The sequence below is a fragment of the Gopherus flavomarginatus genome, chromosome 1 (genome assembly GCF_025201925.1).
Source record: "Gopherus flavomarginatus isolate rGopFla2 chromosome 1, rGopFla2.mat.asm, whole genome shotgun sequence".
NCBI classification, from domain to species: domain Eukaryota; kingdom Metazoa; phylum Chordata; order Testudines; family Testudinidae; genus Gopherus; species Gopherus flavomarginatus.
The window spans coordinates 258,314,098-258,339,662 of NC_066617.1; the positions used below are offsets into that span (position 1 = coordinate 258,314,098).

The following is a 25,565-nucleotide window of genomic DNA, read 5'->3' on the forward strand; positions in this document are numbered from 1 at the left end:
GTGGTCTCTGTAGGGTGCCTGGCAAAGACAAAAGCCACTTCCCATTGGCTCATATACATCTGTAAACAGTTGTTACAGCAGTAACAATTCACGCTCACAAATAAGAACCTTGCAATGACCTAATAACCAGCCAAATGCACATCTGTCAACTGTAAGAAAGCTTTTGCTACCCCAACCAGCTTATTGGTTCTTTTTCCCTTAGAAAAATCCAAGGACTAATGTTATATTCCATGTTTAGCTCCTCCATATTGTTTATAAGATTTTCCGAAACTGCCTGGAAACACCTCATTTCCCCTAGAGTTTGTTTAAACATTTCCCAACATTTAAGCTGTTCTGAATACATTAAGTGAAGCATTTTATTTATTTAAATAAAAACAAAGCAGAAATACCATCAAAATATCCCAACTTTGAAATGCCGTAGTATGCTACAATTAAATGTTATAGCACATCATTCACACATACACGCTATATCATACTACTCATCAGCTACAATAATGGAAATGTAGCTAAGTACAGTAGAAAAAGTGATGTATCAATGGTTGGTAAGAAGTGCTGGAGTGGCAAGGAAACAGTATAAAAAAAAGGAGCTATGGTAGTTTGTACACTTACAGGTGTCCTCTTAACCTTTTAAGCCACCTAAGTCAATTAATACACCTTAAATAATTATTTGCCCCAACAATCTTCTCACCTTGACCCTGATCCTATTTACCTCTATGTACGGAGAAGAGTCCCACTGATCGCACAGAATATAAACTTCAGTATTTGCATAAGTCTTTGCAGGATCAGAACATTTATTCCTAAGGTGCAGAGGGGGAGGTTTAAGGTTTATTTTATTATTTAATATTAGCTCTCCCACACATTCACTCCAACAGAGACCAACTTCCCCCTTACAGGAGCTGGTGCCAGTAACTGCAGGAAGCAGGTGACACTATGCAGATCCTTAGGGGTTCTCTACACTTACCGGGGGATTGACGAGCAGCGATCGATGCATCGACGGTCGATTTAGCGGATCTACTGAAGACCCGCTAAATCAACCGCTGATCACTCTCCCACGGACTCCTGTCCTCCAGCAAATTGAGAAGAATAAGCGGAGTCAATGGGAGAGCGTCTCCCATCGACACTGCGTAGTGTGGACCCTGCGGTAAGTAGATCTAAGCTATGTTGATTTGAGTCATGCTATTCATGTAACTCAAATTGGGTAGCTTAGATCGAATTTTCCCTGTAGTGTAGACAAGCCCTTATTTTCACCATCATGGAATCCTCTATCTTTAAAGACTTCCATTGAAATGGGCATCCTCAAAGTGACTATGGGTTTTCCCCCCTCTGCTCTCTCTCAAGTCTCTTATTCAGTCTGAATCTAAACTATAGAGATGGAAGGAAAGCACAGATAGAGACCAATTCTTATGCCAGCCACACACTCTCAATAACAGTTGCTTATACTTAGTTAAGTATTGGACTCAGTAGATTTGTGGTTTGCCTGTGATCCAATGAGCACTCTATCACGAACATCATCCCCCAAGTACATAATTCATTACTTAAAAACACGTTACAAAAATATTACACAGCTGACACATCAACCACACTAAGACAACACATAATTCCCAGTACTCCAAGCATGCATTAAATTGATACAAAGGACCAATAAAGGCCAGAGCAGCCTCATTGGCAGAAGCTATTAAGGAGACACATGCTCAGAGTATTTCACAATTGCCCTGGCCACAACTCTTTCCAGGCCATTGCCACTACTTATTTTTGGGACTTCACTGGCTACCATGTACCTTTAGGTGGAGGAGAGGTTTTGGATACTTTCTAATACTGCAACCTCCCTCCACTCAGAGAACTTATTTCTCTGGAGACTCTGTACCTGGGTTTGTATCAACAGAATTCAGCATACACATAAACTGAACCTGGCTCACAGTTCCCACCTGCAACTTTAACCTTAGCTAGAAAGCAAGCAACCAACCAACCATAACAGCACCTTTAACACACAGTTCCATTAGAGAATTTTGAAAATGTCTGTTATTTGCTATATTGACAGTAATTTCTCCTTTAAAAGCACATGATGTACCCAAGAAAAATCCAGGTCTGAATTATCAAACTGGCCTCTCAAATAGCACCCATACATTCCATATAACACACACATTTGCATGCACAAACCTCATATTTGCATTTCAAAATGCTGGTTTAACATACAGAAAATTTGCTGGCATGGCATCAGAGACCCACTTGAAAAATCTGGCCCTCTTTATTTCTGTTTAAGCCTTTATTTTTAAATATGTTATTTGTTTGCTGAAGAGCCATTATTCTCCATCGTATTCTGTCATTGTCATTATGTTAATACATATTGGCTTATTTTAAAAAAACTTAAGCTAGTGGGTGGGTAGGTAGAGAATCTTATAGAACATCCTTGTGTAGTAGCAAATTTTTAGGCATACATGCATCAATTCCATTTAAGATTGAGGTGACTCATTCCCTGAATTTGACAAACTAGACAGAAGCCATTCTCCCAAACCAAATTGACTAGCCTATGCTATCGTTTAAGCCATGCTGTGCAGAAAGCCAGTTTGTGCAGACATTATGTAGACTTTCCCAGTACTTTCTTTCTGTTCCTCAGTGGTTTTATGGCATATTCCATACTCCCTTCCTGCTCCCTCTGTACCATCCTTCTCTCCTTTCTTCTGGCCTCTTTTGGAAATCCTGATAGCCACTATAACAAACACTCACTGGGAAAGACAGACTTCTTTGTTTTGATCCATCCATCTTAAGAACATAACAGCCATACTGGGTCAGCCCGAAGGTCCATCTAGCCCAGTATCCTGTCTTCCAATAGTGGCCAATGCCAGGTGTCCCAGAGGGAATGAACAGAACAGGTAATCATCAAGTGATCCATTCCCTTTTGCCCATTCTCAGCTTCTGGCAAACAGAGGCTAGGGAACCATTCCTGCCCATCCTGGCTAATAGCCATTGATGGACCTATCCTCCTTGAATTTACCCAGTTCTTTTTTGAACCCTATTATAGTCTTGGCCTTCACAACACCCTCTGTCAAGGAGTTCCACAGGTTGACTGTGTGTTATGTGAAAAATACACTTTTTTGTTTGTTTTAAACTTGCTCCCTATTAATTTCATTTGGTGGCCCCTAGTTCTTATGTTATGAGAAGGAGTAAATAACTCTTCCTTATTTACTTTCTCCACACCAGTCATAATTTTATAGACCTCTATCATATTTTTCCTCCCCCCCAAGTCATCTCTTTTCCAAGCTGAAAAGTCCCAGTCTTATTAATCTCTCATCATATGGCAGGCGTTCCATACCCCTAATCATTTTTGTGTCCTTTTCTGAACCTTTTCCAAGTCCAATATTTTTTTTTTGAGATGAGGGCGACTACATCTGCACACAGTATTCAAGGTGTGGGCGTACCATGGATTTATATAGAGACAATATGATAGTGCTGTAACAAATCACTCCTGTAACTTGGTACTTTAATTTAAAAACAAAAAACAGAAGGATCCAGTTCACGATCAATCATATACAAATATTCACTTTTAACTATTATCTAATATTTATACAAAGCTTTTTATCCTGAAGAATAAAACTGAATACAGCACTGTACAATTAGAATTTTAACAAAGAAGCTGTTTTGGATTAACACAAGTGAATAAAAGTAAATCATTGGCTTTTTGGACACCTATAATTTCATAATAATTTCCCTCCAGCTGATGCCTTATATAGAGTACCATGTTTCACCCTAGAGCAAATCACTACATATTCATTCTGGAGCCCCAAAAGAGTGGTTAGACTTTAAAACTTCACATCCCATAACTACAGCAGCATTGGTGGGCACTAGAGTCTTCAAGCAGAAAAACTGATAGTGTCAGTACCAAATTACGATCTTGCAATCCTGCATCATGTGATATATACGTATGGGGTAATGTACCACCCACTTTGAAATAAAATACCTAAATGAAATCAATAGAAATTCTGCTTAAAAACTGATGGCACAATATGACCCACACCTTTCAAATGACATAATTCATGCGTGCTTTTAATATATCTTTTCACCTCTTCATGCACACAGAGCTATCATTAAAGTTTATTCCAGTTACTTATGGTATGTTGGACTGTCCTTTCACAGTGTAAGTACAGTTGCTAAGACTTATGATCGCTTTATCTGAAAGACAGTGGACATATAAAAACCCTAAATCAAGCCAATCTATATGAAGCTCCAAGATATCTCTATCTTGTTTTTCAAGCCATAGCAGTCACTCAAATAATTAGTGTACTCATCCGAGTGCTACCAAATTGCCTATCTGAGCTGAGAATGAATTACTGGAAACTGACCCAGAGTTGCCTTACCTATTTCACACATGAGCAACTTACTGATGATTTACACTCCAAAATCAATGTTTTCCCCTCACAAGAATCACTTAAATCATCTAACAAGATTTTGCTAACTTTCAGCTTCACAATTCCAATACTGAGTTCATCTATAAGAAATGCCTACATAAAGGTACACAGTAAACTGTGGTTTTGTAAAAAGATTGTGGGGTTGATTCTGCAGCCCTCCTTCACATTAATGATCATTTACCCATGCAAACACTTTCATGGATTCAAAAAGATTGATTCTGGGCTAGATTCTGCCACCCTTACTCATATTAAGTAGTAATTGAGGTAGCATTCTTACTTAGGCACCTAACTCCTATTAAAACAAAAGGGAGAGGGAGTTAGGCATCTAAATACCTTTGTGAATCCCACCCTTACTCTGAGAGATCTCCTACTGAAATTAAAACAACAACTTGTGGAGTAAGGTATTACATGGTGTGAGTGAAGATGACAGAATGAGGCCTTACTTCAGCTGGGTTCTTTTGGTTCATTCAAAATTTATGTAACATATCTCGATACAAAAAAGATTAAAAGAAACAGAAAGAAAACAGAACAAAGAATATCTTCAAATAAAATACAGACTAATATTGTCTCTCCAACCCTATTTTTCTTAGTAAGAGACAAAAATTAAACTACAAAATGAGATTCTTTACAAAAAATGCAGCTAAGACAGCAAAGTGAAAAAATCTTGTAAATTCAAAAGCTTATTCTTATCACTGGTATGACTGCTAGAGTTGTTACATTACTGAACATTCCAGCTGTTGGTGATTGACAAGGAAAGAAGAGCAGTAACAAATAAATTGTAATGGATAATTTTACTAAGTGGCAGCCAGTGAAAAATAGGGGTCAATTTAAAGAAAACAACACAGGTGCAGATCGATGACAGAATCTCATACGCATTTAAATATTGGCTATCATGTTTTATATGGTAAGTTCTTCTTTATTAATAAGAATTCCTTTCAACACTGATTCAGTAAAAATCTCTGCTTCAACTGTTATATTGCTGTTACACTGAACTTTTCCACCTCTATTATTATTATTGGAACATATTATTGGCACTGGTACAGAATACAATAATTTGGTTGTTTCCAGGGGAAACATGTACAGTCAATTAATAGACAGTGAAAACGGTCTTAAGTGACTAATCAAAAGAAAAACAAATCAGCTGTTTAACAGATATTTTTGAAAAAAAGGACCAGACTAGCGCTCTGTGTGGAACAGTCCTGCAAGCATTTACTACTGGATAGAGAGTCCACTATCATGACTAGCCCTGCTGAAATATAAACAGCTGAAATATAAAATATCAAAATGGGAAAAGCTAAAGAAAGGGTGGATTAGTGAACAGCTGCATAATTGTGTTCAAAAAGAACAGATGTGTTGGTTTCATTGTGTAAGACTCCATCCGTATTAGAAATTGCATGTCTTATTATTAGTCATATAGCACACTGGGTGTGCATGACTTAATTAAGTATCCCCAAATTTTGAATACCCATTTTTGAAGTTTTGGATACTGTCAGCTCTGAGTTCTTGTGCAATCAATAAGAGTGCTGGGCTCTCTCTTCAGCCTACCTGACTACTAAGGGCACATGATTGACATTTTGCCCCAAATCTGCCTCTCTGGAAGCAGAAGAACTTGAAATGTTTCCTTCCTGCTCACCATTGCAGACATGGCTGTTGTTCTAACACTCATGCGATATGAGATGGCCCATTGCATTCTAGGGTAATCTCAACCCATGCACATACTCCTCAATCTCTGAGTAACATGCAATGCCATTGACCATGAAGTCTAATGAGATTGTTCACTCCTCTTAAACACCTGGCAGGTGACTGGAAGAGCACTGAGCTGGCGTTGATACTTCCTATTGATTGCACCCAAAGGGTTGCAAAAGACAAAACTGACGACATATCTCAAAAGGTCTCATCTGTGGAGTTCCACAGGTCTCAGTACTCTCCCCTAGCCATTTATATACAATAGCTAGGAGAGATTTTGTCCTGCCACGGGCTTAAAAGCAGTCTGCAGACAATATCCAGTTTTACCTATGGTTCATGTCAAATGCAAAAGCCACCACCATACAGGTTTCCCAATGCCTGAATGAAATTAGCAGCTGGACGAATGAAAGCTAGCTGAAGTTAAACTTTGGAAAGGCAGGATATAAAATTATAGAAAGTTTGAGCAAGCCATTTGGTTCCCCCCTACACATATAGAAGGGTATATAAGACCATTGGGTCTCTTCACAATGATAGCTCAAGATAGTTTGTGGTAGTGAGTGGGCCTGTTCAGTGAGAGGGAGAAAGATGAATAGCCTGTAGTGGGGAAGAAGGTAGTAGCATGTTTTGGGGTGAGATGGTGCTTTACAAGTTTCGGAGACATCTATAAAGTGCATCCAAAATTCTGAACCTGGTTACCTGATCAGCCACACCATCACCGGTTCATTCACCTGCACGTCCACCAATGTACTATACGCCATCATATGCCAGCAATGCCCCTCTGCTATGTACATCGGCCAAACTGGACAGTCAGTACGGAAGAGGATAAACAGACACAAATCAGATATTAGGAACGACAATATACAAAAACCTGTAGGAGAACACTTCAACCTCCCTGGCCACACTATAGCAGACCTTAAGGTGGCCATCCTGCAGCAAAAAAACTTCAGGACCAGACTTCAAAGAGAAACTGCTGAGCTTCAGTTCATCTGCAAATTTGACACCATCAGCTCAGGATTAAGCAAAGACTGTGAATGGCTTGCCAACTACAAAACCAGTTTCTCCTCCCTTGGTTTTCATACCTCAACTGCTAGAACAGGGCCTCATCCTTCCTGATTGAACTAACCTCATTATCTCTAGCTTGCCTGCATATATATACCTGCCCCTGGAAATTTCCACTACATGCATCTGATGAAGTGGGTATTCACCCAGAAAAGCTCATGCTCCAAAACGTCTGTTAGTCTATAAGGTGCCACAGGATTCTTTGCTGCTTTTACAGACCCAGACTAACACGGCTACCCCTCTGATACAAAATATATGGATATTTTTGTTTTCTAAAGCACTACTGCATAAGATGTAAGTAACATTATATCTAACAAGAACATTTTATCTAACAGTAAATGGTGGCTTTTGCATTAAACAGGCTTTGGCGTCTCTGTGTACTGTGCTCCTCATCAAATCTCCCTGCTTTTTCCCCCCCAAGTAGAGGCAGAGTTGCAATTATCTGCATCAATGTAAATTGAGAAACACTGTCATCTGATGCCTTTTGGTCTGAAAGGAGAAGGCACTGAAATAGCTGCATAAATGTTACACCACAGGCTTCCAAAGCACTTTATATAGTCAAACTGGGCACAGCAAACACATTTAACAAAGAAATACAGGAAGCAGTTTGTTGTAGCTGTCCCTAAAACTAACTTATCAGATGTATAGTTTGGTTCTGTGGAGCTTTTACTACTTATATTTCCATGAAGCTCTAAGCTAGTGCTCAAGATGTAGTCAAATAAGTTTATTGCACTTTTTCAGCTCACTGGTTAATACCATAAAAGCAGAAGGTTACGAACTGGTTGCATACTATATCACCATTCACAACATACAAGGACTTTCAATACCTGGCACAATCGTCACCTGGAACTGCATCTGTTACTATGGCAACTAAACAGGGACATAGATTAATAACCTGTAAAACTAAGAATAAAACTCATTGCATTCTGCTTGAGGTGCTGCTACTAGTAAAGAGCCGCCTGTGTTGTCAGATAGAAAAAAAAAAAAGTATCTTCAGTTGTTAATTAACGTACTTTGATTTGGGGCACCTGCCGCCTCTTTTGCACAGACTTCTTCACAACAGCAGCTTTTGCCACCATCATTAACTGAAACCATTGCTCTGCCTCTATGGAGAGAATTAAAGCAGGCCAGAGACTCTTATACCAGTGCTCACTCTTGGGTTATTAAGGAGGCTTATCGCTGCACTAGGTAATGTGCCTCACAATTTATGGCCTGTCAGCCCATTCTTTTCAAAGGTCAGTTCTTCAGTAATAGCATTGCTGTAATGGAGACTTTGCTCGAGAGCTGTCAGACCACAGGAGATATGATTGTGTCATGTACTGGAGCTTCATTATTCATTAATGTCAATGCTAGTTTTAACACCGAGTACAATTACCAGAATTTCTAACGATGAAAGAATTTTGTTATTGTCCATCCAGGGCTTGTGGGTTTGTTTCTTAGACTGGCCTCCGGATCAGGGATGGAAAAACCTCCAAATACTATTATGTTAAATTACAGCACTGGGAACAACTGAAAGAACTAGAGGTAGAAAACTATAATTTGTGAAGATAAGAACTCAGCTGTAACAGCACATGTTTTTTCCTTAAGGAAAGTCCTGCGTAACTAAATATGGGACTTTCAGTACTGATTTCAACTTTCAAATTTAAACGTTACATATCAAAAAATGCATAAAGTCCTCTCTAAAAGAAAATCTACATGGCCTTCTGAATGGCACAACTGGGGGAGCATTCTTGGACACTTGCATAATGGAACAATTAATATTATTTAGCTGATTCGAAGGAGGACATCCCTGGAAGCAACACAGGCAAATCTGGCCTAGCTAGACCCTAAAAACCTATTTATGATACGGCTAGAACAAACTGGTAGGCAAGAGTGTCTAACCGTCGGATAAGGTGATGGAGTCAGGAAAGCTGGCTCTTCTTGTCAACATCATCACAGTATGTCTGCTTGGGCCACTGCTTTACCCTTTTGGTGCCTTAATTTCTCCATCTATGAACTGGAAATAACACACTCACTTTTGAAAAGAGCTTTCAGATACTTATATGAAAAGTGTCCTATAAATGCAAAGTATTTTTAGAAGTTTAGGCAACGAAGCAAGTTTGTACAAACATCATGGACTTGGTTCCCCACTATCTGGCCGTTTGATTAGTCATTTACCTCTGTTCAATGTGAGGATGAAGTGGGTGTAGAAACACTACCTACTATTTTGATTTGGTAGAATTTTACACTAATTTTGCTTAAAACGGAGAATCAGATCCAATACCTTTGCACTTCAGCAAATGGCACACCAACGTCACAGAAGAGGTAGCTGATACCTTGCAAAGTGCTTTTCATACTGGTAACTGGTATCTTAAAAACCTGAGGACTTCCTTCCACTTCCCTGACTCTGAATGTTTTCTTGAGTGTTTTAGGAGTTTAGGATATTGGATTAACATGACATTTGAAAGAGTGGCGCTGAATCAGTTAGAGATATTGAAAACAAAAATGTCCTATCATGGTTGTGACAGACTGACAATTTCCTGCAATATCCTGTATGATGTTAAACCTTATTAAATGAGTTTTAAAATCTTTGGAGTCCATTGTATTAAGAATGCAACTGTGTATATGTTATTGGGGAAATGTATGTATTTGCATGGGAAGGGCAAATAGGAGAATAGCAGAGGGTGAGTAGGTAAATTCACTCAGGTTGTAATATATAAAGAGAAGTGCCTCCCACCCCCCAAAGAGGTAAAGGGACAACACCTCTGCTCCATGGAGGGCCCCAATCCTAAGGAAGGGTCGGAATGACTGGCCCTGCCAGAATCCAATGCTTCTTAGCATATGTGTAGGTTCTTTTATTGTTTGTAATATGTATTATCTGTAATACTTTTTACCTTGAGAATAAAATAAGCCTGCATAGGAAGAACTGCATGGTATCTTATAATTGTTGACAATCTCTCCGATACCAGCGTCTGAAGAGAGAGCAAGCAGATGTCCTTTATCAACCTGTCTCTGCTGGGAGATAAACAGTGAAGGCAAGGAACTGTGCAGGCTGGAAATACCTCAGTCAGAAAGGAGAGGCAGGGTCTCCACACAAGACAGATAACAATAGGGCAGCTGCAAGACTGGAAGTGGGTGCCTTTGCTGACCCACTGAGGGAAAATACAGGTGTAGTTTTCTTGAACTATGAGGAGGAAGAAGTTTACAGCAAAGATGCAAATAATCAAAGCTCATCAGAGAAAGCTGTACTCCCTTCCATCACACTCTGAGTTCTGCCATTTCTTTTATATCTGCAGAACCAGAAAGCAAAAAAACTGCATGAGAATGATAGTATTCTCTGGAGGCAAAAAGCATAGGATTGGGAGGCACGATGTCCTGAGCTCTAGTTTGGCTCCACCACTGACATTGTGTGTGGCTTTGGGCATGTCGCTTCTGCAAAATGAGGATAATAATGCTGGCCTTACAAAGACGTTGTGTGGATAAAAAGTTAAATATTTGTAAAGAACTTTGCAAATGTAGGACCAAATTCTGCTTTTGATTTTCCTAGGGTAAATCTGAGTGACTCCATCAAAGTTAATGGAGTTATTTAGATGTACAGTAGTGTAACTAAGAGAAGAGACTGACCCATAAAGCACAAAATGCCAAGTATTACTACCAGTGCTACAGTGATGTAATTAGAAACACATGTAATAACGTAAATGTATAATTCTAATTCCAGTGGAGTTAAATCAATTTACATCAGATAAGGATCTGGTCCAATATCTTCTTTCAGAGGAAAATGTAATAAAAAATGTTAATATTGTTTAATTTGTTTGTTAAGTATGTAAACTATAAAATATACATAGGAAAGAAATTTTACACTGACAAACTATACCATTCTTCCAGTCACATCTTTTCCTCTATAGCTTTTATGTTTGAATCTTGCTGACTACAAAAATAAAACAGTTTTTAGTTAAAATGAATAAATGATGAAGACTGGCTTTTGGGTTGCACTATTTTGTTCTTTGGGGTCAAGGGACACTTGTTTTCCTCTCTGTGAAGAAGTCCACTCTTTGGTAAAATGTCAGGAATAATTAGGCAAAACAGTGACAGAAAAATCCCAATGGAAATAACAGACACATGGAAGAACTCCCAGGAGAAATCTTGAGAAAACATACATAAATCAAAATGCACAATTGCTTAAATAAACTAAAGTGTGCGGAATGGACATGAAGAGCCACTGCAGAGGTATAAATTATTTTGCTGGATGAAAATTCCTATTATGGACTACATTTTCCCCTCAGAAAATTCCTTTCATAATATTGCACACGCTGGCAGGCTCAATGGTCACGATATACAAGGGTCCTTTTCAGACTAAAGCATTCTCTTATTTATCTCTACTTTTTTCCTCCAGTAATACTGATAAAACCAGTCAACCTTCTCAGACACTTATTTAGTGGCAACAATTTCCTCTCAGGGCTACACTCCCACTTAACAGGGCCGGCTCCAGGCATGAGCCAAGGAAGCTGGTGCCTGGGGCAGCCAATAGAAAGGAGCGGCACTCCGTCCGGTATTGGGGTGATACGTTCGGGTGTTCAGCGGCACTTCGGCAGCAGCTCAAGCACTCCGCTTTAGCCTTCAGCAGCAAGTTCTTCACGCCATCTCTTACTCTTCGGCGGTACTTTGGCGGCAGCTCAATCTGTTTTTGTTTGTTTGTTTTGTTTTTTCCTCTTCACTGCTTGGGGCAGCAAAATAGCTGGAGCCGGCCCTGGCCTGTAAGCAGTTTCCTCATTTGGAAATAGAAATAGTACTTCCTTACCTGCCTCAGTGGGGCCTTTTGAAGTTTAGCCAGTGTTTGTAGAGCAATTTGAAGATTTAAAGTACTATTGAACTAAGACTATTATTTATTATGGAGTACAAGCCAGTGTGGTTCTGCTTCATTTACTTCTCTGTTTTTATACCAGCATCATTAATGATGTTTGCGAAGTCCTGGGTATTGTTTGTTAGTCAATTTATGATCTGTCTTCTGCTAGAGCAGTGCATAAAGTATTACCAGTTCTATGTAAACAGATGCAGAAGTTGTATTTTGTTTTCTAAATTATGGTGAAGGAAGATTATTCATCATCAGATTATGTTATGATAAATCGAATTTGGGGCTTTACATACTTGATGCAGCTTCCATTGGAATTGCAAACTCTGTATCTGTATATGCAAATTAGGCAACTGCACAGGTATGCATATGCTCATTGCTATTTTCAAGTGCTCTTAAAAGAAGCCTTCTTTCATTTCTCCATTCATCTCTTGCATAGCAGTATCACTGACTGACTTCAGTCTAGATTTCATTCTGATAATAGCAGAGAAACCATTCTCCAGAGGCATTAAAGTCTCTCTCCTTCCACTAATATTGCCACCTTCTGCTTCATTTCAGCACAGCCTTCCCTAGACTTGCATAGCTATGCAGACATATCTAGTTCCTTCTTGTCATGGTCTTATTCTTAAGGGTTCTCTCACTCTATCTGGAATGGCTCCTCTTCTGCTTCTTTAAGAAGATACCTCTTACATGGAGTTCCACCAGTGCCCATTCTTTTCTCTTCAGCCCTCTAAGTCCTCTCTATTTTTAACTTTAGACTTACTACTGTTGTGCTGAAGATATTCTGCTGTAGATATCTTTTGACACTCTGCTTCTTTTGAATAAGGAAATGTGGGGCTTCAGATCAGTTTCCTTCAGATAAATGCTTCAAATACAGAAGTTCTTTTCTTAAAGAGAAGCATCCTCAAACACATCTTCATTCCCATCACCTTCCTCTATGATTTATGCCTCTTGCTTACTTCCACTGTCCATCATCTTGAACTCTCCATCTGTTCCAACTTCTGTCTGCACCTAGTATCTTAAAAATTGTAACTCCCTTCTCTACGGCCTTCACACACACAGTTACAGCAGCTCTTAATAACCACACCAGTGATTCTTGAACAATCATACTACCTCCCAGGAATTCAGTTCAAGATTGTCCTGGTTTTTAAAATTCTCCATGGGCTTGTTCCAATCTACACCATATACCTTCTCTCTCTTTATTCTCCTTCCCCTTCTCTCTGTATTTTAGCATTGTTCTGACCATTTAGAGCACAAGAGCCTCCTTCTCTGAAGTTCTAACTTATCAACACCCTTGTTGAATTGTGAACACCAGAACTGGACACAGTATTTCAGCAGTGGTTGCACCACTGCCAAAGACAGAAGTAAAATAAACTCTATTCCTACCTGAGATTCCCCTGTTTATGCATCCAAAGATGACATTAGCCTTTTGGACACAGTGTCACACTGGAACATCATGTTCAGCTGATTATCCACCACGATTCCCAAATCTTTTTCAGAATAATGACTTAAAGACTCAAAAAACACATTCTTTGTTCCTAGAGGTATATACTCACACTTAGCTGTAGTAAAATGCATATTGTTTACTTGCACCCAGTTTATCATGTGTTTGACGAAGTGGGTATTCATCCTCGAAAGCTTATGCTCCAATACGTCTGTTAGTCTATAACGTGCCACAGGACTCTCTGTTCCAGTTTATCAAGTGATCCAGATTGCTCTGTACCAGTGACCTGTCCTCTTCATTATTTATCGCTCCCCCAATTTGGGGATCATTTGCAAACTTTTTGAGTGATGATTTATGGTTTCTTCCAGATCATTGATAAAAACATTAAAGTAAAGTAGTGTAGGGCCAAGAACCAATCTCTGTGGTACCCCACTAAAAACTTGCTTAATGATGATTCCACATTTACAACTTAATTTTGGGACCTATCAGTCAGCTTTTAACCCATTTAATGTATGTCTTGTTAACTGTATATTGTTCTAGTTGTTTTTAAATCAAAATGTTGTGCAGTACAAAGTCAAACACTTTACAGAAGTTTAGGTATATTGCATTAACACTATTACTTTTATCAACCAAACTTGTAATATCTTTTTTTAAAAATCAGATTAGTTTGACAGGATCTGTTGGCCATAAAACCATGTTGATTGGCAGTGGTTATATTAGTCCTCCCTCTTTAATTCTTTATTAATCAAGTCCTATATCAACTGCTGCATAATCTTGGCTGGGATCAATGTCAGACTAAACAGGCCTATAATTACCTGGGTAACTCCATTTACCCTATTTAAACCTTGGCACAATGTTAGCTTTCTTCCAGTCTTCTGGAACTTCCCCAGTACTCCAAGACTTGCTGAAAATCAGCATTAATCAACAGCTCTTTTAAAACTCTTGGATGCAATTTTTCTGGATCTGATTATTTTAAAATGTCTAACTTCAGTCGCTGCTGTTTAACATCCTCCAGAGATACTAGTGGAATGGAAAGAGTTTTATCATCATCATTGAATATGATTGTATCATTTGGTTTTTTTCCCCCAAAGGCAGAACAGCAATATTTATTGAACACTTCTGCCTTTTCTACATTGTTGATAATTCTACCATTTCCGCCTAGCACCGGACCAATTCCACTGTTAACATTAAGCTTTTCTGCTCCTTTATATTACAAAGTGTTTAAAGACTGGCCAAACACAGAGTAAAACAACAAACTGCAACTTTTTTCCCCACCACTTCATATTTGTAGTCCTTTACACCATATTACATTTAGGCAATAAACGTTTTATAAGCGTATGCTTTAAAGGATTCTATCTCACACATGTAATGCAGAGTAGAGACAGCCTCATTGGTCTGTATGAAAGAAGGCTCAAACTAAAATGTCTGCCTTGATATCACATCACCACCAGACAGCAAGGGTAAGGAATGTCTAGAAATTAGAATCTGTGGAGAATACAGTGTGTGTGTGTGTGAGGAGGGTGTCCAAAAAGTTCAACCACTGTGAAAACTTATCTATGTATGATCATAGCACTCCTTTTTTGTGTATTCCTTACATTATTCATCATCATCTGTTTTTCCCAAATACAAAACAGCAATATTTATTGAACACTTCTGCCTTCTCTGCAGAATTCTGCTCAAGGGAGCACAGAGGAAGAGGGGAGTTTACGTATATCTGTTGGAAATGCTCAACAATTTGCTCACAAAAAGACTAAGACGTATCTACAGGGAGAATTTCCTTTCTGACTATTGGGCTAGGATTGCCTTCATTCTAGGCCAAACAAAGGAATACACAAACTCATGTGGCTTCATCTGCTGGAAGTGAGAATTGTTTAAAATGCTCATTGGAAAAAGTGTTGTGTTCTATACCCTAGATGTCACAGGGATGGGCCACACCAAAGATAGACCAAAAGATGGTTTGCAAATCTCTGAATAGAGAAACATACTGCTAAAGCAAAACTGTTGCAGTAGTTACTATCCCATCCTATTCTTTTGCAAAACCTTTCAGAGAAGATTTCAATAGTTGCTGGCTTGGCAACTACACAATTCTTCTTTCCTTTTGTTGATATTTGTCCCTTCAATATACTGTAATTCATTAATAAACCCAGTCGTGGGTCTCAGATTGCAATACCTACAATAGCCCTGTTTGCTGCTGTCAGTGCCTCTCCAGAGTGTCTCAACATTGTGTGGGATATCATACTCAGTTTATGGTATACTGTTCACAATTGTATTTTATGCTTCATTTTTGTATTAAAATATTTTTGTTATATAGTAAATAAACTTTAAGAATAAAAATAAATTAAACAGAAATAAATGTCAACACCATTATCTAGAATTAAAAGAAGTCCTGCCTCAGTACTCATATTAAAGAAAGTTAAATAATCTTTTTCTCCTTAATACTGTTTGACTTTTGTGATTAATAAATAAATAAGATGCCTGGTTTAAAGTAAGTGGAGAGGAAAATAAAAGTATCATGCTGCAAAAGGAAAGAAAACCGAGTGACTTTCTAGACTGGAGAAACATTTAGGATTCAGGAGCCAGTATTAGCAAGCAGCAGCCTACTGGGCACTTAGAACTGCTAAAACCCCCTTGGTGAGCATCAACAAAAACCACTTGTTTAAGAATGATTACAGGATGGGAGGGTACCAGAAATATAAACAAGCAGCAAAAAGTAACTACAGCAGTAAAGGAAAGACAATAAAAATTAAAAATGTATCTGTGTCTGCAGATCAACAGCTATGGCATTACAGAGACCAGCCAGGAACTTCCATTCACAGATGCTCCTTTATTGATTAAAATGTGAAAAGTGCATTTTTATTGCTTTAACTAGAGTTTCTGTTCAGAGCAATAAAAGAGAATAATACAAATGAAATAAGTGGCATGCTGGATGTCATAAAGGTTTAGCATTTCCTGGTAAAGAAAGGTGAAATTTTAAACAGATCAAGAGGATTACATCCAATATTGTTTTAACAGCAGAAAATCCTATAATGGATCTGTTAACCTGCAAAACTGTCTCTCAGACTGACTCCACTGATGTCTCAAAATACACACATCTGTTAGTGTAAATGCTAAGTGCACGCCACCACCGCCCCTCCTCCCCCCACAGATTAATTTCTAGTGCTGTGTTTATCCTCTAACTTGCATTTCGTACGCACAGTAATCAATTTCTTTACTGTTCCACATACACATTTCACAGGTCATAAAGTTTACTTTTGTTTTCAATCCTGTGACAGTAAAGTACCCACTACTGTCATTCCATAAACAGCATAAGAAAGATTGTGAAAAAAAAACTAATATACAATTAGTGCTGTGCTGTTATTTTTAAAAGCACAGGACTTCACTTTTCAGGGACCATACTCTGTAGCTCACCTACTTTATTAAGGATATAAGGATTTACACTGCATTGCAATTGTCTTAGACTTTAGCACCAAAGACTAGTGCTAATCCTCAAGGGTTAAACTGAACTGGTATGAAGGAGGTAAGTAATGATGTCCGTCTCTTTTAGCCCCCAATTTTAACATAATTTAAATATTTATTTACAAAAGAAAATTAAAGCCCTTCTGGTTGCAAAAGAAACCCTCAAAATGCAAAACAGTGCACTGCAGTCTTACTGGCCTGGTCTGCACTAAATTTTCAGCACTTCCCATGTTGACCTGGTACCTGTTGGTAGTAATGGTGAAAACATGACTGTAGAACAGGTGCTGGCCAGTAAAAAGCAGCAGTGAAAATATCTATGCCTGGACTGCCCTAGCGCTTATGTAAACAGGTTCTGAATGAACTCATCCCTGACAGCTACTTGGGGATGGGGAGAGACTTCAGGAGCACACTGCATTTACATGAACACCCCTACTCTATGTAGGTATCTAGCAGACAGGAGCTGTGTAGCTCCAAGTGATCAACTTTGGCTGGTGCTGGGTTACAAATCACTTTAATATTGAATGTAGAAGTAGTGAAATGTTGTTATCAATGTTGCTGTCTTTATTACATGAGTAAAGGGAAGCAGAACTGTGCTTAACCTGTCCCAAATGAGGAGGTCACCCTCAGCTGAAAGAACCTTGTTAAGCCAGGGGCTCAAATGCCAGACCCCATGAAAGCAGAGAGAAGTGAGGACAGGTGTCCCAGCCAGGAAGGTGTGGATGCTCCCTAATGGTCCCCAGTCTGGTTTAACCTGTTCCTCCCCACTGTTCAGAGCTAAATAGGCTTCATTATGAGCCTTTTGTTATTTCAAGTGCTGAAATCACTTATGGTAGTGAAGTGTTTCTGCCCAGTCTGATGAGAGCTAAAAATCACTAAAAGCTGACAATCACTAAGGGGCTGACCTACAGAGGTCACAGCTGAGAGGCAGGTGGCAGCAGAAGATGACGGTGGGAGTGGTGAGTAGGTGGCTGGATGGCGGAGTGAACAAGGTGGCTTTTACCCCTTCCCCCACTGCCATGGTGGGTGGAGAATTCATGCAGATGCACCTCTGAACTCTAGGTCTTTACTGACCAGGGACAACAACTGTGAGTGGGGTGTTATTAATGGGATGGGGGAGGAAGCACACTACAAGAACTTTGGTGTTGGATTCAAGAACTTGAGGCAAAAGATATGGCCCAGTGTACTCTGGGGTCGGTGTTTTGCTCCTTGCTTTTATGTTTATGAATCCTGCTTGTGCTGTTTTCCCTGATTAATGCTAGGTTACTTTTATTAAAGAAAACTCTTTCCACCTCAGACTCTGTGCTTGCGAAAGGGGAAGTATTGCCTCTTAGAGGCAACCCAGAAGGTAGCGTGTAATTTTCCCAGGTTACTTGGGGTGGGGGGGGTCAAGCCAGTTCTGTGTTATGTTGTTGAAAAGGCACCCCTGGATATTGAACCTAGCCATTCTTGCTACCCACTTCAACTGGCAGAAAGGTTACACTTGTACCATTGCTACCCTGGTGGAGCTGTATTTAAATTTCCAGGAGTGCTGAAAATTCCCATGGCAAATACAGTCTCTGGATCTACAAACAGAGAGACTGAAAGAACAGCTTTGAGAGGAATAATCTGCTCTTACACACCTATGTACTGTACATAAAATGGCAGACAGAGGAAGCAAGAGAATGGCCATGATGGTGAAATGTAAGGATCACTAGGGCCTTATCTACACTTAAAAGCTTTTCCCTAGTAATCTATAACTGGCTCAACCCTTCTAGTGTAGACACAGTTATACTCGCAAAAAAATGCTTCAGAAAGTATAGCTTATTCCAATTTCGCAAGCAAAATAAGCCATATCAACAAAAAGTACTTTTGAGCTGGTATGACTTTATCTGTGCTAGAGCCTTTATTGGCATAGCTATGTCAGAATAAAATAAAATAAATAATAAATAAATTTTAAAAAATCACTCCCCTAACTGACATAGGTATGTCGGTAAAATGTTTACATATAAATTAGGTTCACGTGTCTGAATTACAATCTAAACTTCGATCCACAGGAAAATATGTAGAGAACAGAGAAGAGCAGATTCACAATATGAATGACAGAAGGAGAGTGTAAGCATTTACTTATGCCTTTGAGTCCATGAACTTCCAGGATTTCAAAACACTTTACAAACATTAATTAAGCAAGCCTCACAGCACCCCTCTGACCAATGGAGAACAGCCACAAAGTGGTCAGTTGACTTGCCCAAGGTCATAGAGTGTCCTCAATGACAGAGCTGTGAACAGAAAGCAGTTCTCCTAGATCCTGATCTATGCTCTTGCCATTAGATCACACATCATAAAATATTAAACATAATTTTGTTCTCTATGAAGGTAAGAGGAATATAGCTACTATGAATCCAAAATAAGAGACATTACCAATCCAAACCCAACATTCAGACAAGATGCACTTTTAATAATATCGTTTATCAAGCAAAACAGAATGGGGATCATGAAATTCTGAAATATCCATTAAGTATGATTAATATTCTCAGATGTTATACACTGGTAAAATTACTTGAAATATCTGCACCTTAAAGATGAAATATCAAAAAAAGTGTGTATCAACCCGGAAATATTCTAGTAAATGCTGAAGTCTTGAAATATAGGAGTACTATGTAAAAACAAAAAAAGTCTCAACATTTTAGCTGATTGAAAGAAAGTCAATAACACAGACTTTCATTTACCTTGATTTTATTACTGGTCTGTACAAGTATTTCACACTGATGGCAGCAATAAAATATAAAATTTCACTTGCCTTTATTGTGGAAGGTTCTTTTCTTATTGGCTATTGTCCCTCTTTCCACCTGAACACCTTTCCACCACTGATAACTGTCAGATTGGCTTTTTTCTTGTCACAGTGCATACTTGGAAGGAGATGATTATCCTGGTGCATGGTAGCAAAGGAAGGTAGGAAAGGTACCAGGACTTAATTGAGCCTTCACCAAAAGATTTCATTTTTTTCCTCTACTTACCCCAATACCTTCTTTTAATCCAGAACACTCCTGTTTCCTGCTACACAAATCTCTAGGCCCCTATATCAACGAACCACCCTCAGACAACGCTTCAAACAAGTACAGAAGTGAAGTCAGAAAGCTGACTCATCCTCATCCTGCCAAGAGAGGCAACCAGGGCAAAGGATTCCACCCCACATCTTCCAGTGCTGCAAACATGTGACAGTCCAAACATCAGCTGACCCAGTAGCAAGAATCTAAATTCAAAACTGTGCAAAGATATCAGCAAGGATGTGCCATCTCCTCAGCAGTATGAAAGGGGAAACCTAACAGACACTTAACAACTGGAAGATGGAAAGATGCAAACAGCTGCAGAAAGGCCACATTAGGGCAATAGCTACTTGGTTCTGTAGAATTTAAAGCCACTCTGGGACAGCACCACCACTAGGCAGTTTACCGAGCATATATGCACCTCCTAATGTTTTCGTTTGGTTGTGTCAGAGGATGAACATATTTCCCTAAACTGAAAATAGGATAGCAGGTAAGCGGCAATCCCAGGCAGCCTGGCATCACCACTGGACTGAGCCCTGCCATCTCATTTTTCCACCCTTGCAGCTTTGCTCCCTTGGCAGCTGCCCCGCTCACTCTGCCATGGTTACGGCCCTGCTCTGGGGAAAAAAGTGCTTATAACCCTACACTGGGGGAAATTAATAGGGACCAAGAAGTCAACAAGGAAGGTGCTCCCAGGGAATAAGTTGTTTAGGTATTATGCCCTTCACGGCTTTATCGCATCATTTTTAGGGTATATCTCTCAAATTTAAAAAAGTCATATTTGAGCTCTGACACTATCAGCATCCTTAAACGGGTTGTCTTCATAAACCTCCTTGTTTGTTTTCAGCTTATGCAATTAATTTATATTATAATCTCCACCTCACATATATGGTGCCAACAAACTATGGATAATGGATTGCTTGGGTTTTCATTTTTAAAAAGGGAGTTAAACAATACAGGAATGGTTACTAGTCACATTATTTTGTTCCATTCGTATTGATATTTTTTACATTAGCATTAATTGTTTTTCTTTCTTTCCTGGGTCCTAATATGAAGTATGGATTGGCAGTGGCAAAAAAACCAAACACACACAGAAGTGCTGTTCACCTCATAATAAGTGTGAGTTCAAGAGTGGAAATAATACCATGGTAATGACAATGATTATCGTCACATGATCTGTTTTTTCCCCTTGCAATATGAAACAAGTCTCTTCATTTATTCATGTAAGAGTGGCAGAGACCTATCCTCAGGAATACAAAGAAAGTTAAACCATTTCTCTTCATGCAAATAAGATGCTTTCATTAGTCTAATATATTATTAGGGTGATCAGGTGTCCGGTTTTCGACCGGATGAGCAGGTCAAGAAGGGACCCTAGAGGCTCCTGTCAGCACCACCAACGGGGCCATTAAAAGTTCAGCTGGCAGTGCTGCAGCGCTAGAGCAGGCTGTCCAGGTCTGGCTCCTAAGCAGGGGGGCCAATGGGAGCTGGGGGGGGCAGTGCCTGTGGGCAAGACCAGCACATGGAGCCTCTTGGCCTCCCTGCCTAGGGCCTGGACCTGCTGGCTGCTTCTGGGGCACGCACAGCATGGTGCCAGGACAGGCAGGCAGCTTGCCTTAGCCCCCTCACTGCATCACTGACCGGGAGCCATCCAAGGTCAGCCCATGCCCCAACCCTGAGCGCCAACTGCCTGCCCCAGTCCTGAGCCCCCCAAAACCCAGAGCCCCCTCCTGCACCCCAAACCCCTCTTCCCTAGCCCCACCTCAGAGACCACACCTCCCCTGCGCCCCAACCCCTTGGCCCAGCCTGGAGCCTTCTTCCACACCCTGAACCCCTTATCCCCAGTCCCACTCAGAGCCTCACTCCCTCCTACACCCCAACCCCCACCTCAACCCACAGCCCCCTCCCGCACTCCAAATCCCTCAGCCCCACCCCCCAGCCTGGAGTCCCCTTCTGCACCCCAAACCCCTCATCCCCAGCCCCACCCCAGAGCCCGCACCCCCAGCCAGAGCCCTCACCCCCTCCCACACTCCAACTCCCTGCCCTAGCTCCCTCATGTCTGGCCCCACCCTGGAGCTGGCACCCCCAGTTAGAGCCCTCCCCCCCCCGCACTCCAACCCCCTGCCTCAGTCCAGTGAAAGCGAGTGAGGGTGGGGGAGAGCAAGCCATCAAGGGAGGAGGAATGTAGTGAGTGGGGGGTGGGGCCTCAGGTGTTTGGTTTTGTGCAACTAGAAAGTTGGCAACCCTATATATAAGGTGTCTGCCAGCAACTTAAACCTTTATCCAAAACTCCCACTCAGATCCTTTTCCTCTAGAATGTTCTGTTTGCATCTGAACAGTGCAATTCACTGCACTGATCCAGATAGGCATTAGTCTCAATGACTTTTGTGGGAAGTTTAATAACTGCCTTCTTTACAATACATATCAAACACACAGCTTCCGATGGTTGTAAACTATTAATAAAAAAATGCCTACCTTCATGCCTCCAGCTTCCATCCCGGGCACATCACACGATCCATTGTCTACAGCCAAGCACTGAGGTACAACCGCATCTGCTCTAACCCCTCAGACAGAGACCGACACCTACAAAATCTCCACCAAGCATTCTCAAAACTACAATACCCGCATGAGGAAATAAGGAAACAGATCAACAGAGCCAGACGTGTACCCAGAAGCCTCCTACTGCAAGACAAACCCAAGAAAGAAACCAGCAGGACTCCACTGGCCATCACATACAGTCCCCAGCTAAAACCTCTCCAGTGCATCATCAGGGACCTACAACCCATCCTGGACAATGATCCCACACTTTCACAGACCTTGGGTGGCAGGCCAGTCCTCGCCCGCAGGCAACCTACCAACCTGAAACATATTCTCACCAGTAACTGCACACTGCGCCATAGTAACTCTAGCTCAGGAACCAATCCATGCAACAAACCTCGATGCCAACTCTGTCCACATATCTACACCAGAGACACCATCACAGGACCTAACCAGATCAGCCACACCATCACCGGTTCATTCACCTGCACGTCCACCAATGTAATATACGCCATCATATGCCAGCAATGCCCCTCTGCTATGTACATCGGCCAAACTGGACAGTCGCTACGGAAAAGGATAAACGGACACAAATCAGATATCAGGAATGGCAATATACAAAAACCTGTAGGAGAACACTTCAACCTCCCTGGCCACACTATAGCAGACCTTAAGGTGGCCATCCTGCAGCAAAAAAACTTCAGGACCAGATTTCAAAGAGAAACTGCTGAGCTTCAGTTCATCTGCAAATTTGACACCATCAGCTCAGGATTAAACAAAGACTGTGAATGGCTTGCCAATTACAAAACCAGTTTCTCCTCCCTTGGTTTTCACACCTCAACTGCTAGAACAGGGCCTCATCCTCCCTGATTGAAATACCTCATTATCTCTAGCTTGCCTGCATATATATACCTGCCCCTGGAAATTTCCACTACATGCATCTGACGAAGTGGGTATTCACCCACGAAAGCTCATGCTCCAAAACGTCTGTCAGTCTATAAGGTGCCACAGGACTCTTTGCTGCTTTTATTAATAAAATGTAATCAGTGTAAGAAATTGAAAGAGATTTGGCTCTGAATACTCTTTCCACATGTAACTGCATTGGAAAAGCAACAGCTTCAGAAAGAAATGTGCAGCACCTAACAGCAAAACTGGAGTTGTTATTGAAGTATTACCATAAAATGCACCACAGAAGTACCTCATAAGCACTGCACAGGACCAATAGTATTAGCATGTGACTCTAAACAACCAAACACAGAGACAAATAAATGTTATCATTGCTTCATTTCTACAAACTCTGTAATAGTTGCTTTTTCAACGTTTTATTTGAAATTTAACCCCCATCACAGAGATCTACAAACCAGCCAACTGTTGGTGCCCTATCTAACTTATCTTTTGATAAATCTGAAGAATGGAAAAATCTTCCAGATTACTTTTGCAGATCCCCAAGATTTACTGGGAAAACCTAAAATTTAAAAACTCTATGTCTGTGAGAATCCAATTTCTGAACATTGACAGGGTCTCTCTTTAAAGAAACTTACAACATGATATAACTACAGATAAACACCAACCTCAGAACTGCTGTAGGCAGCTCTCTATACTATAACACTGGTCTATAATTTTTGAGAAGTCGTCTGCTTCAGAGATAAAATGTGCTATTTATTATGTATTTTGATGTGCTGAATTCAAATATGACAATTAAAACAACTGATTGGCTACTGTTTCTAAGATATTTAAGTTTTTACATTTTATGTCTATGTATATTGTGTAGATAGTAGAGTTTTAATCATAAATTGTAAACTTAGGTCTTTTCATGTGCTTATGGTTGCTTTACATGATAATATTTCACCTGTCCTGTTTATGTAACACTTTAAAAATCAGCAAAAGGGTTATATAAATAAAATTTATTATGAAACAAAAGGCAAAAAACTATTATGTACATAGTTTAGTCCTATTCAGTGTCTACTCGGCACTTCTTGGCTTGTCTCTTGTATTCATTAAATGGAGCATCTCTTGTCACTGTCCAGCAAGAGTCTGCAAGCATTGATGGGCTCCATTTGCCCTGATAGCCTGCCAGGAGATTCCGCTGCTGTAGTCTGCAGCCCAACAGCTCTACCTTACTCTTGGGTAGTTCCAAATCCCTGACAAGGTCATTCAGTTCACCTTGTGTTATGAGGTGTGGTTCAGAGGAGGAGGATGGGAGAAAATGTGGGTCCTGTGATATTGATGGTTCAGGACCAGAAGTTTCATCCTCTTCCTCTTCCTCGTCTGACTCAAGTGAGAATGATTCTGGTGCATCAGGAACCGGAAGTCCTTCTCCGTGGGGTACTGGGCGTATAGCTGATGGAATGTTTGGATAATGCACAGTCCACTTTTTCTTCTTTGACACGCCTGTCCCAACTGGAGGCACCATGCAGAAGTAACAATTGCTGGTACGATCTCTTGGCTCTCTCCAAATCATTGGCACTGCAAAAGGCATCGATTTCCCTTTTCCTGTTCAACCACTGGCGAAGATTTGTTGCACAAGTGTTGCAGCATACGTGTGGGGCCCACCTCTTGTCCTGATCTCCAATTTTGCAGCCAAAATAAATGTGATAGGCTTTCTTAACCATAGTGGTTAGACTGCGCTTTTGTGATGCAAAAGTCACTTCACCACAAACATAGCAGAAGTTATCTGCACTGTTCACACAAGTACGAGGCATCTCTGCTCACTTTGGCTAAACAGAAATGTGTCCCTTTGCAAAATCAAACACTGACAAATAAGAGAACACGACACTGTATGATTTCTAGAGCTGATATAGGGCAATTTGTTCAGCAGAGTGATGTAAGCTTCGTTATGATTGCATCATCCATGACTTCTAGGAATAACATGATGCAATTCATATCATGTATGAAGCAATACCAGCTTCAGATTGCATCATTCACTGTTTTGCCTAAAAAGCAAGTACTGTCCAAACCCAGTCATAGATTTATTCATAGATCCAGTCAAAGATGTATTTTAGTCATTTCTGGTTTAAATTGAGATCCCTTCCCTTTACAACTCACTTATCCTCTGCCATTCCCAAGTCAAGGGTCATATATACTGACCCAATAGCATATCTTGAAAACTAGAGCCAATCAACAATTTAAAG

At 40.3% G+C, this 25,565-nt stretch overlaps 1 protein-coding gene across 1 annotated transcript in view; it reads right to left on the bottom strand.

Annotated features, from left to right (window-relative positions):
• TMEM255B (transmembrane protein 255B) overlaps window positions 1-25,565 on the bottom strand; it is a 124,724-nt gene that overhangs the window by 67,490 nt on the left and 31,669 nt on the right. The gene's annotated exons all lie outside the window — the stretch shown is intronic.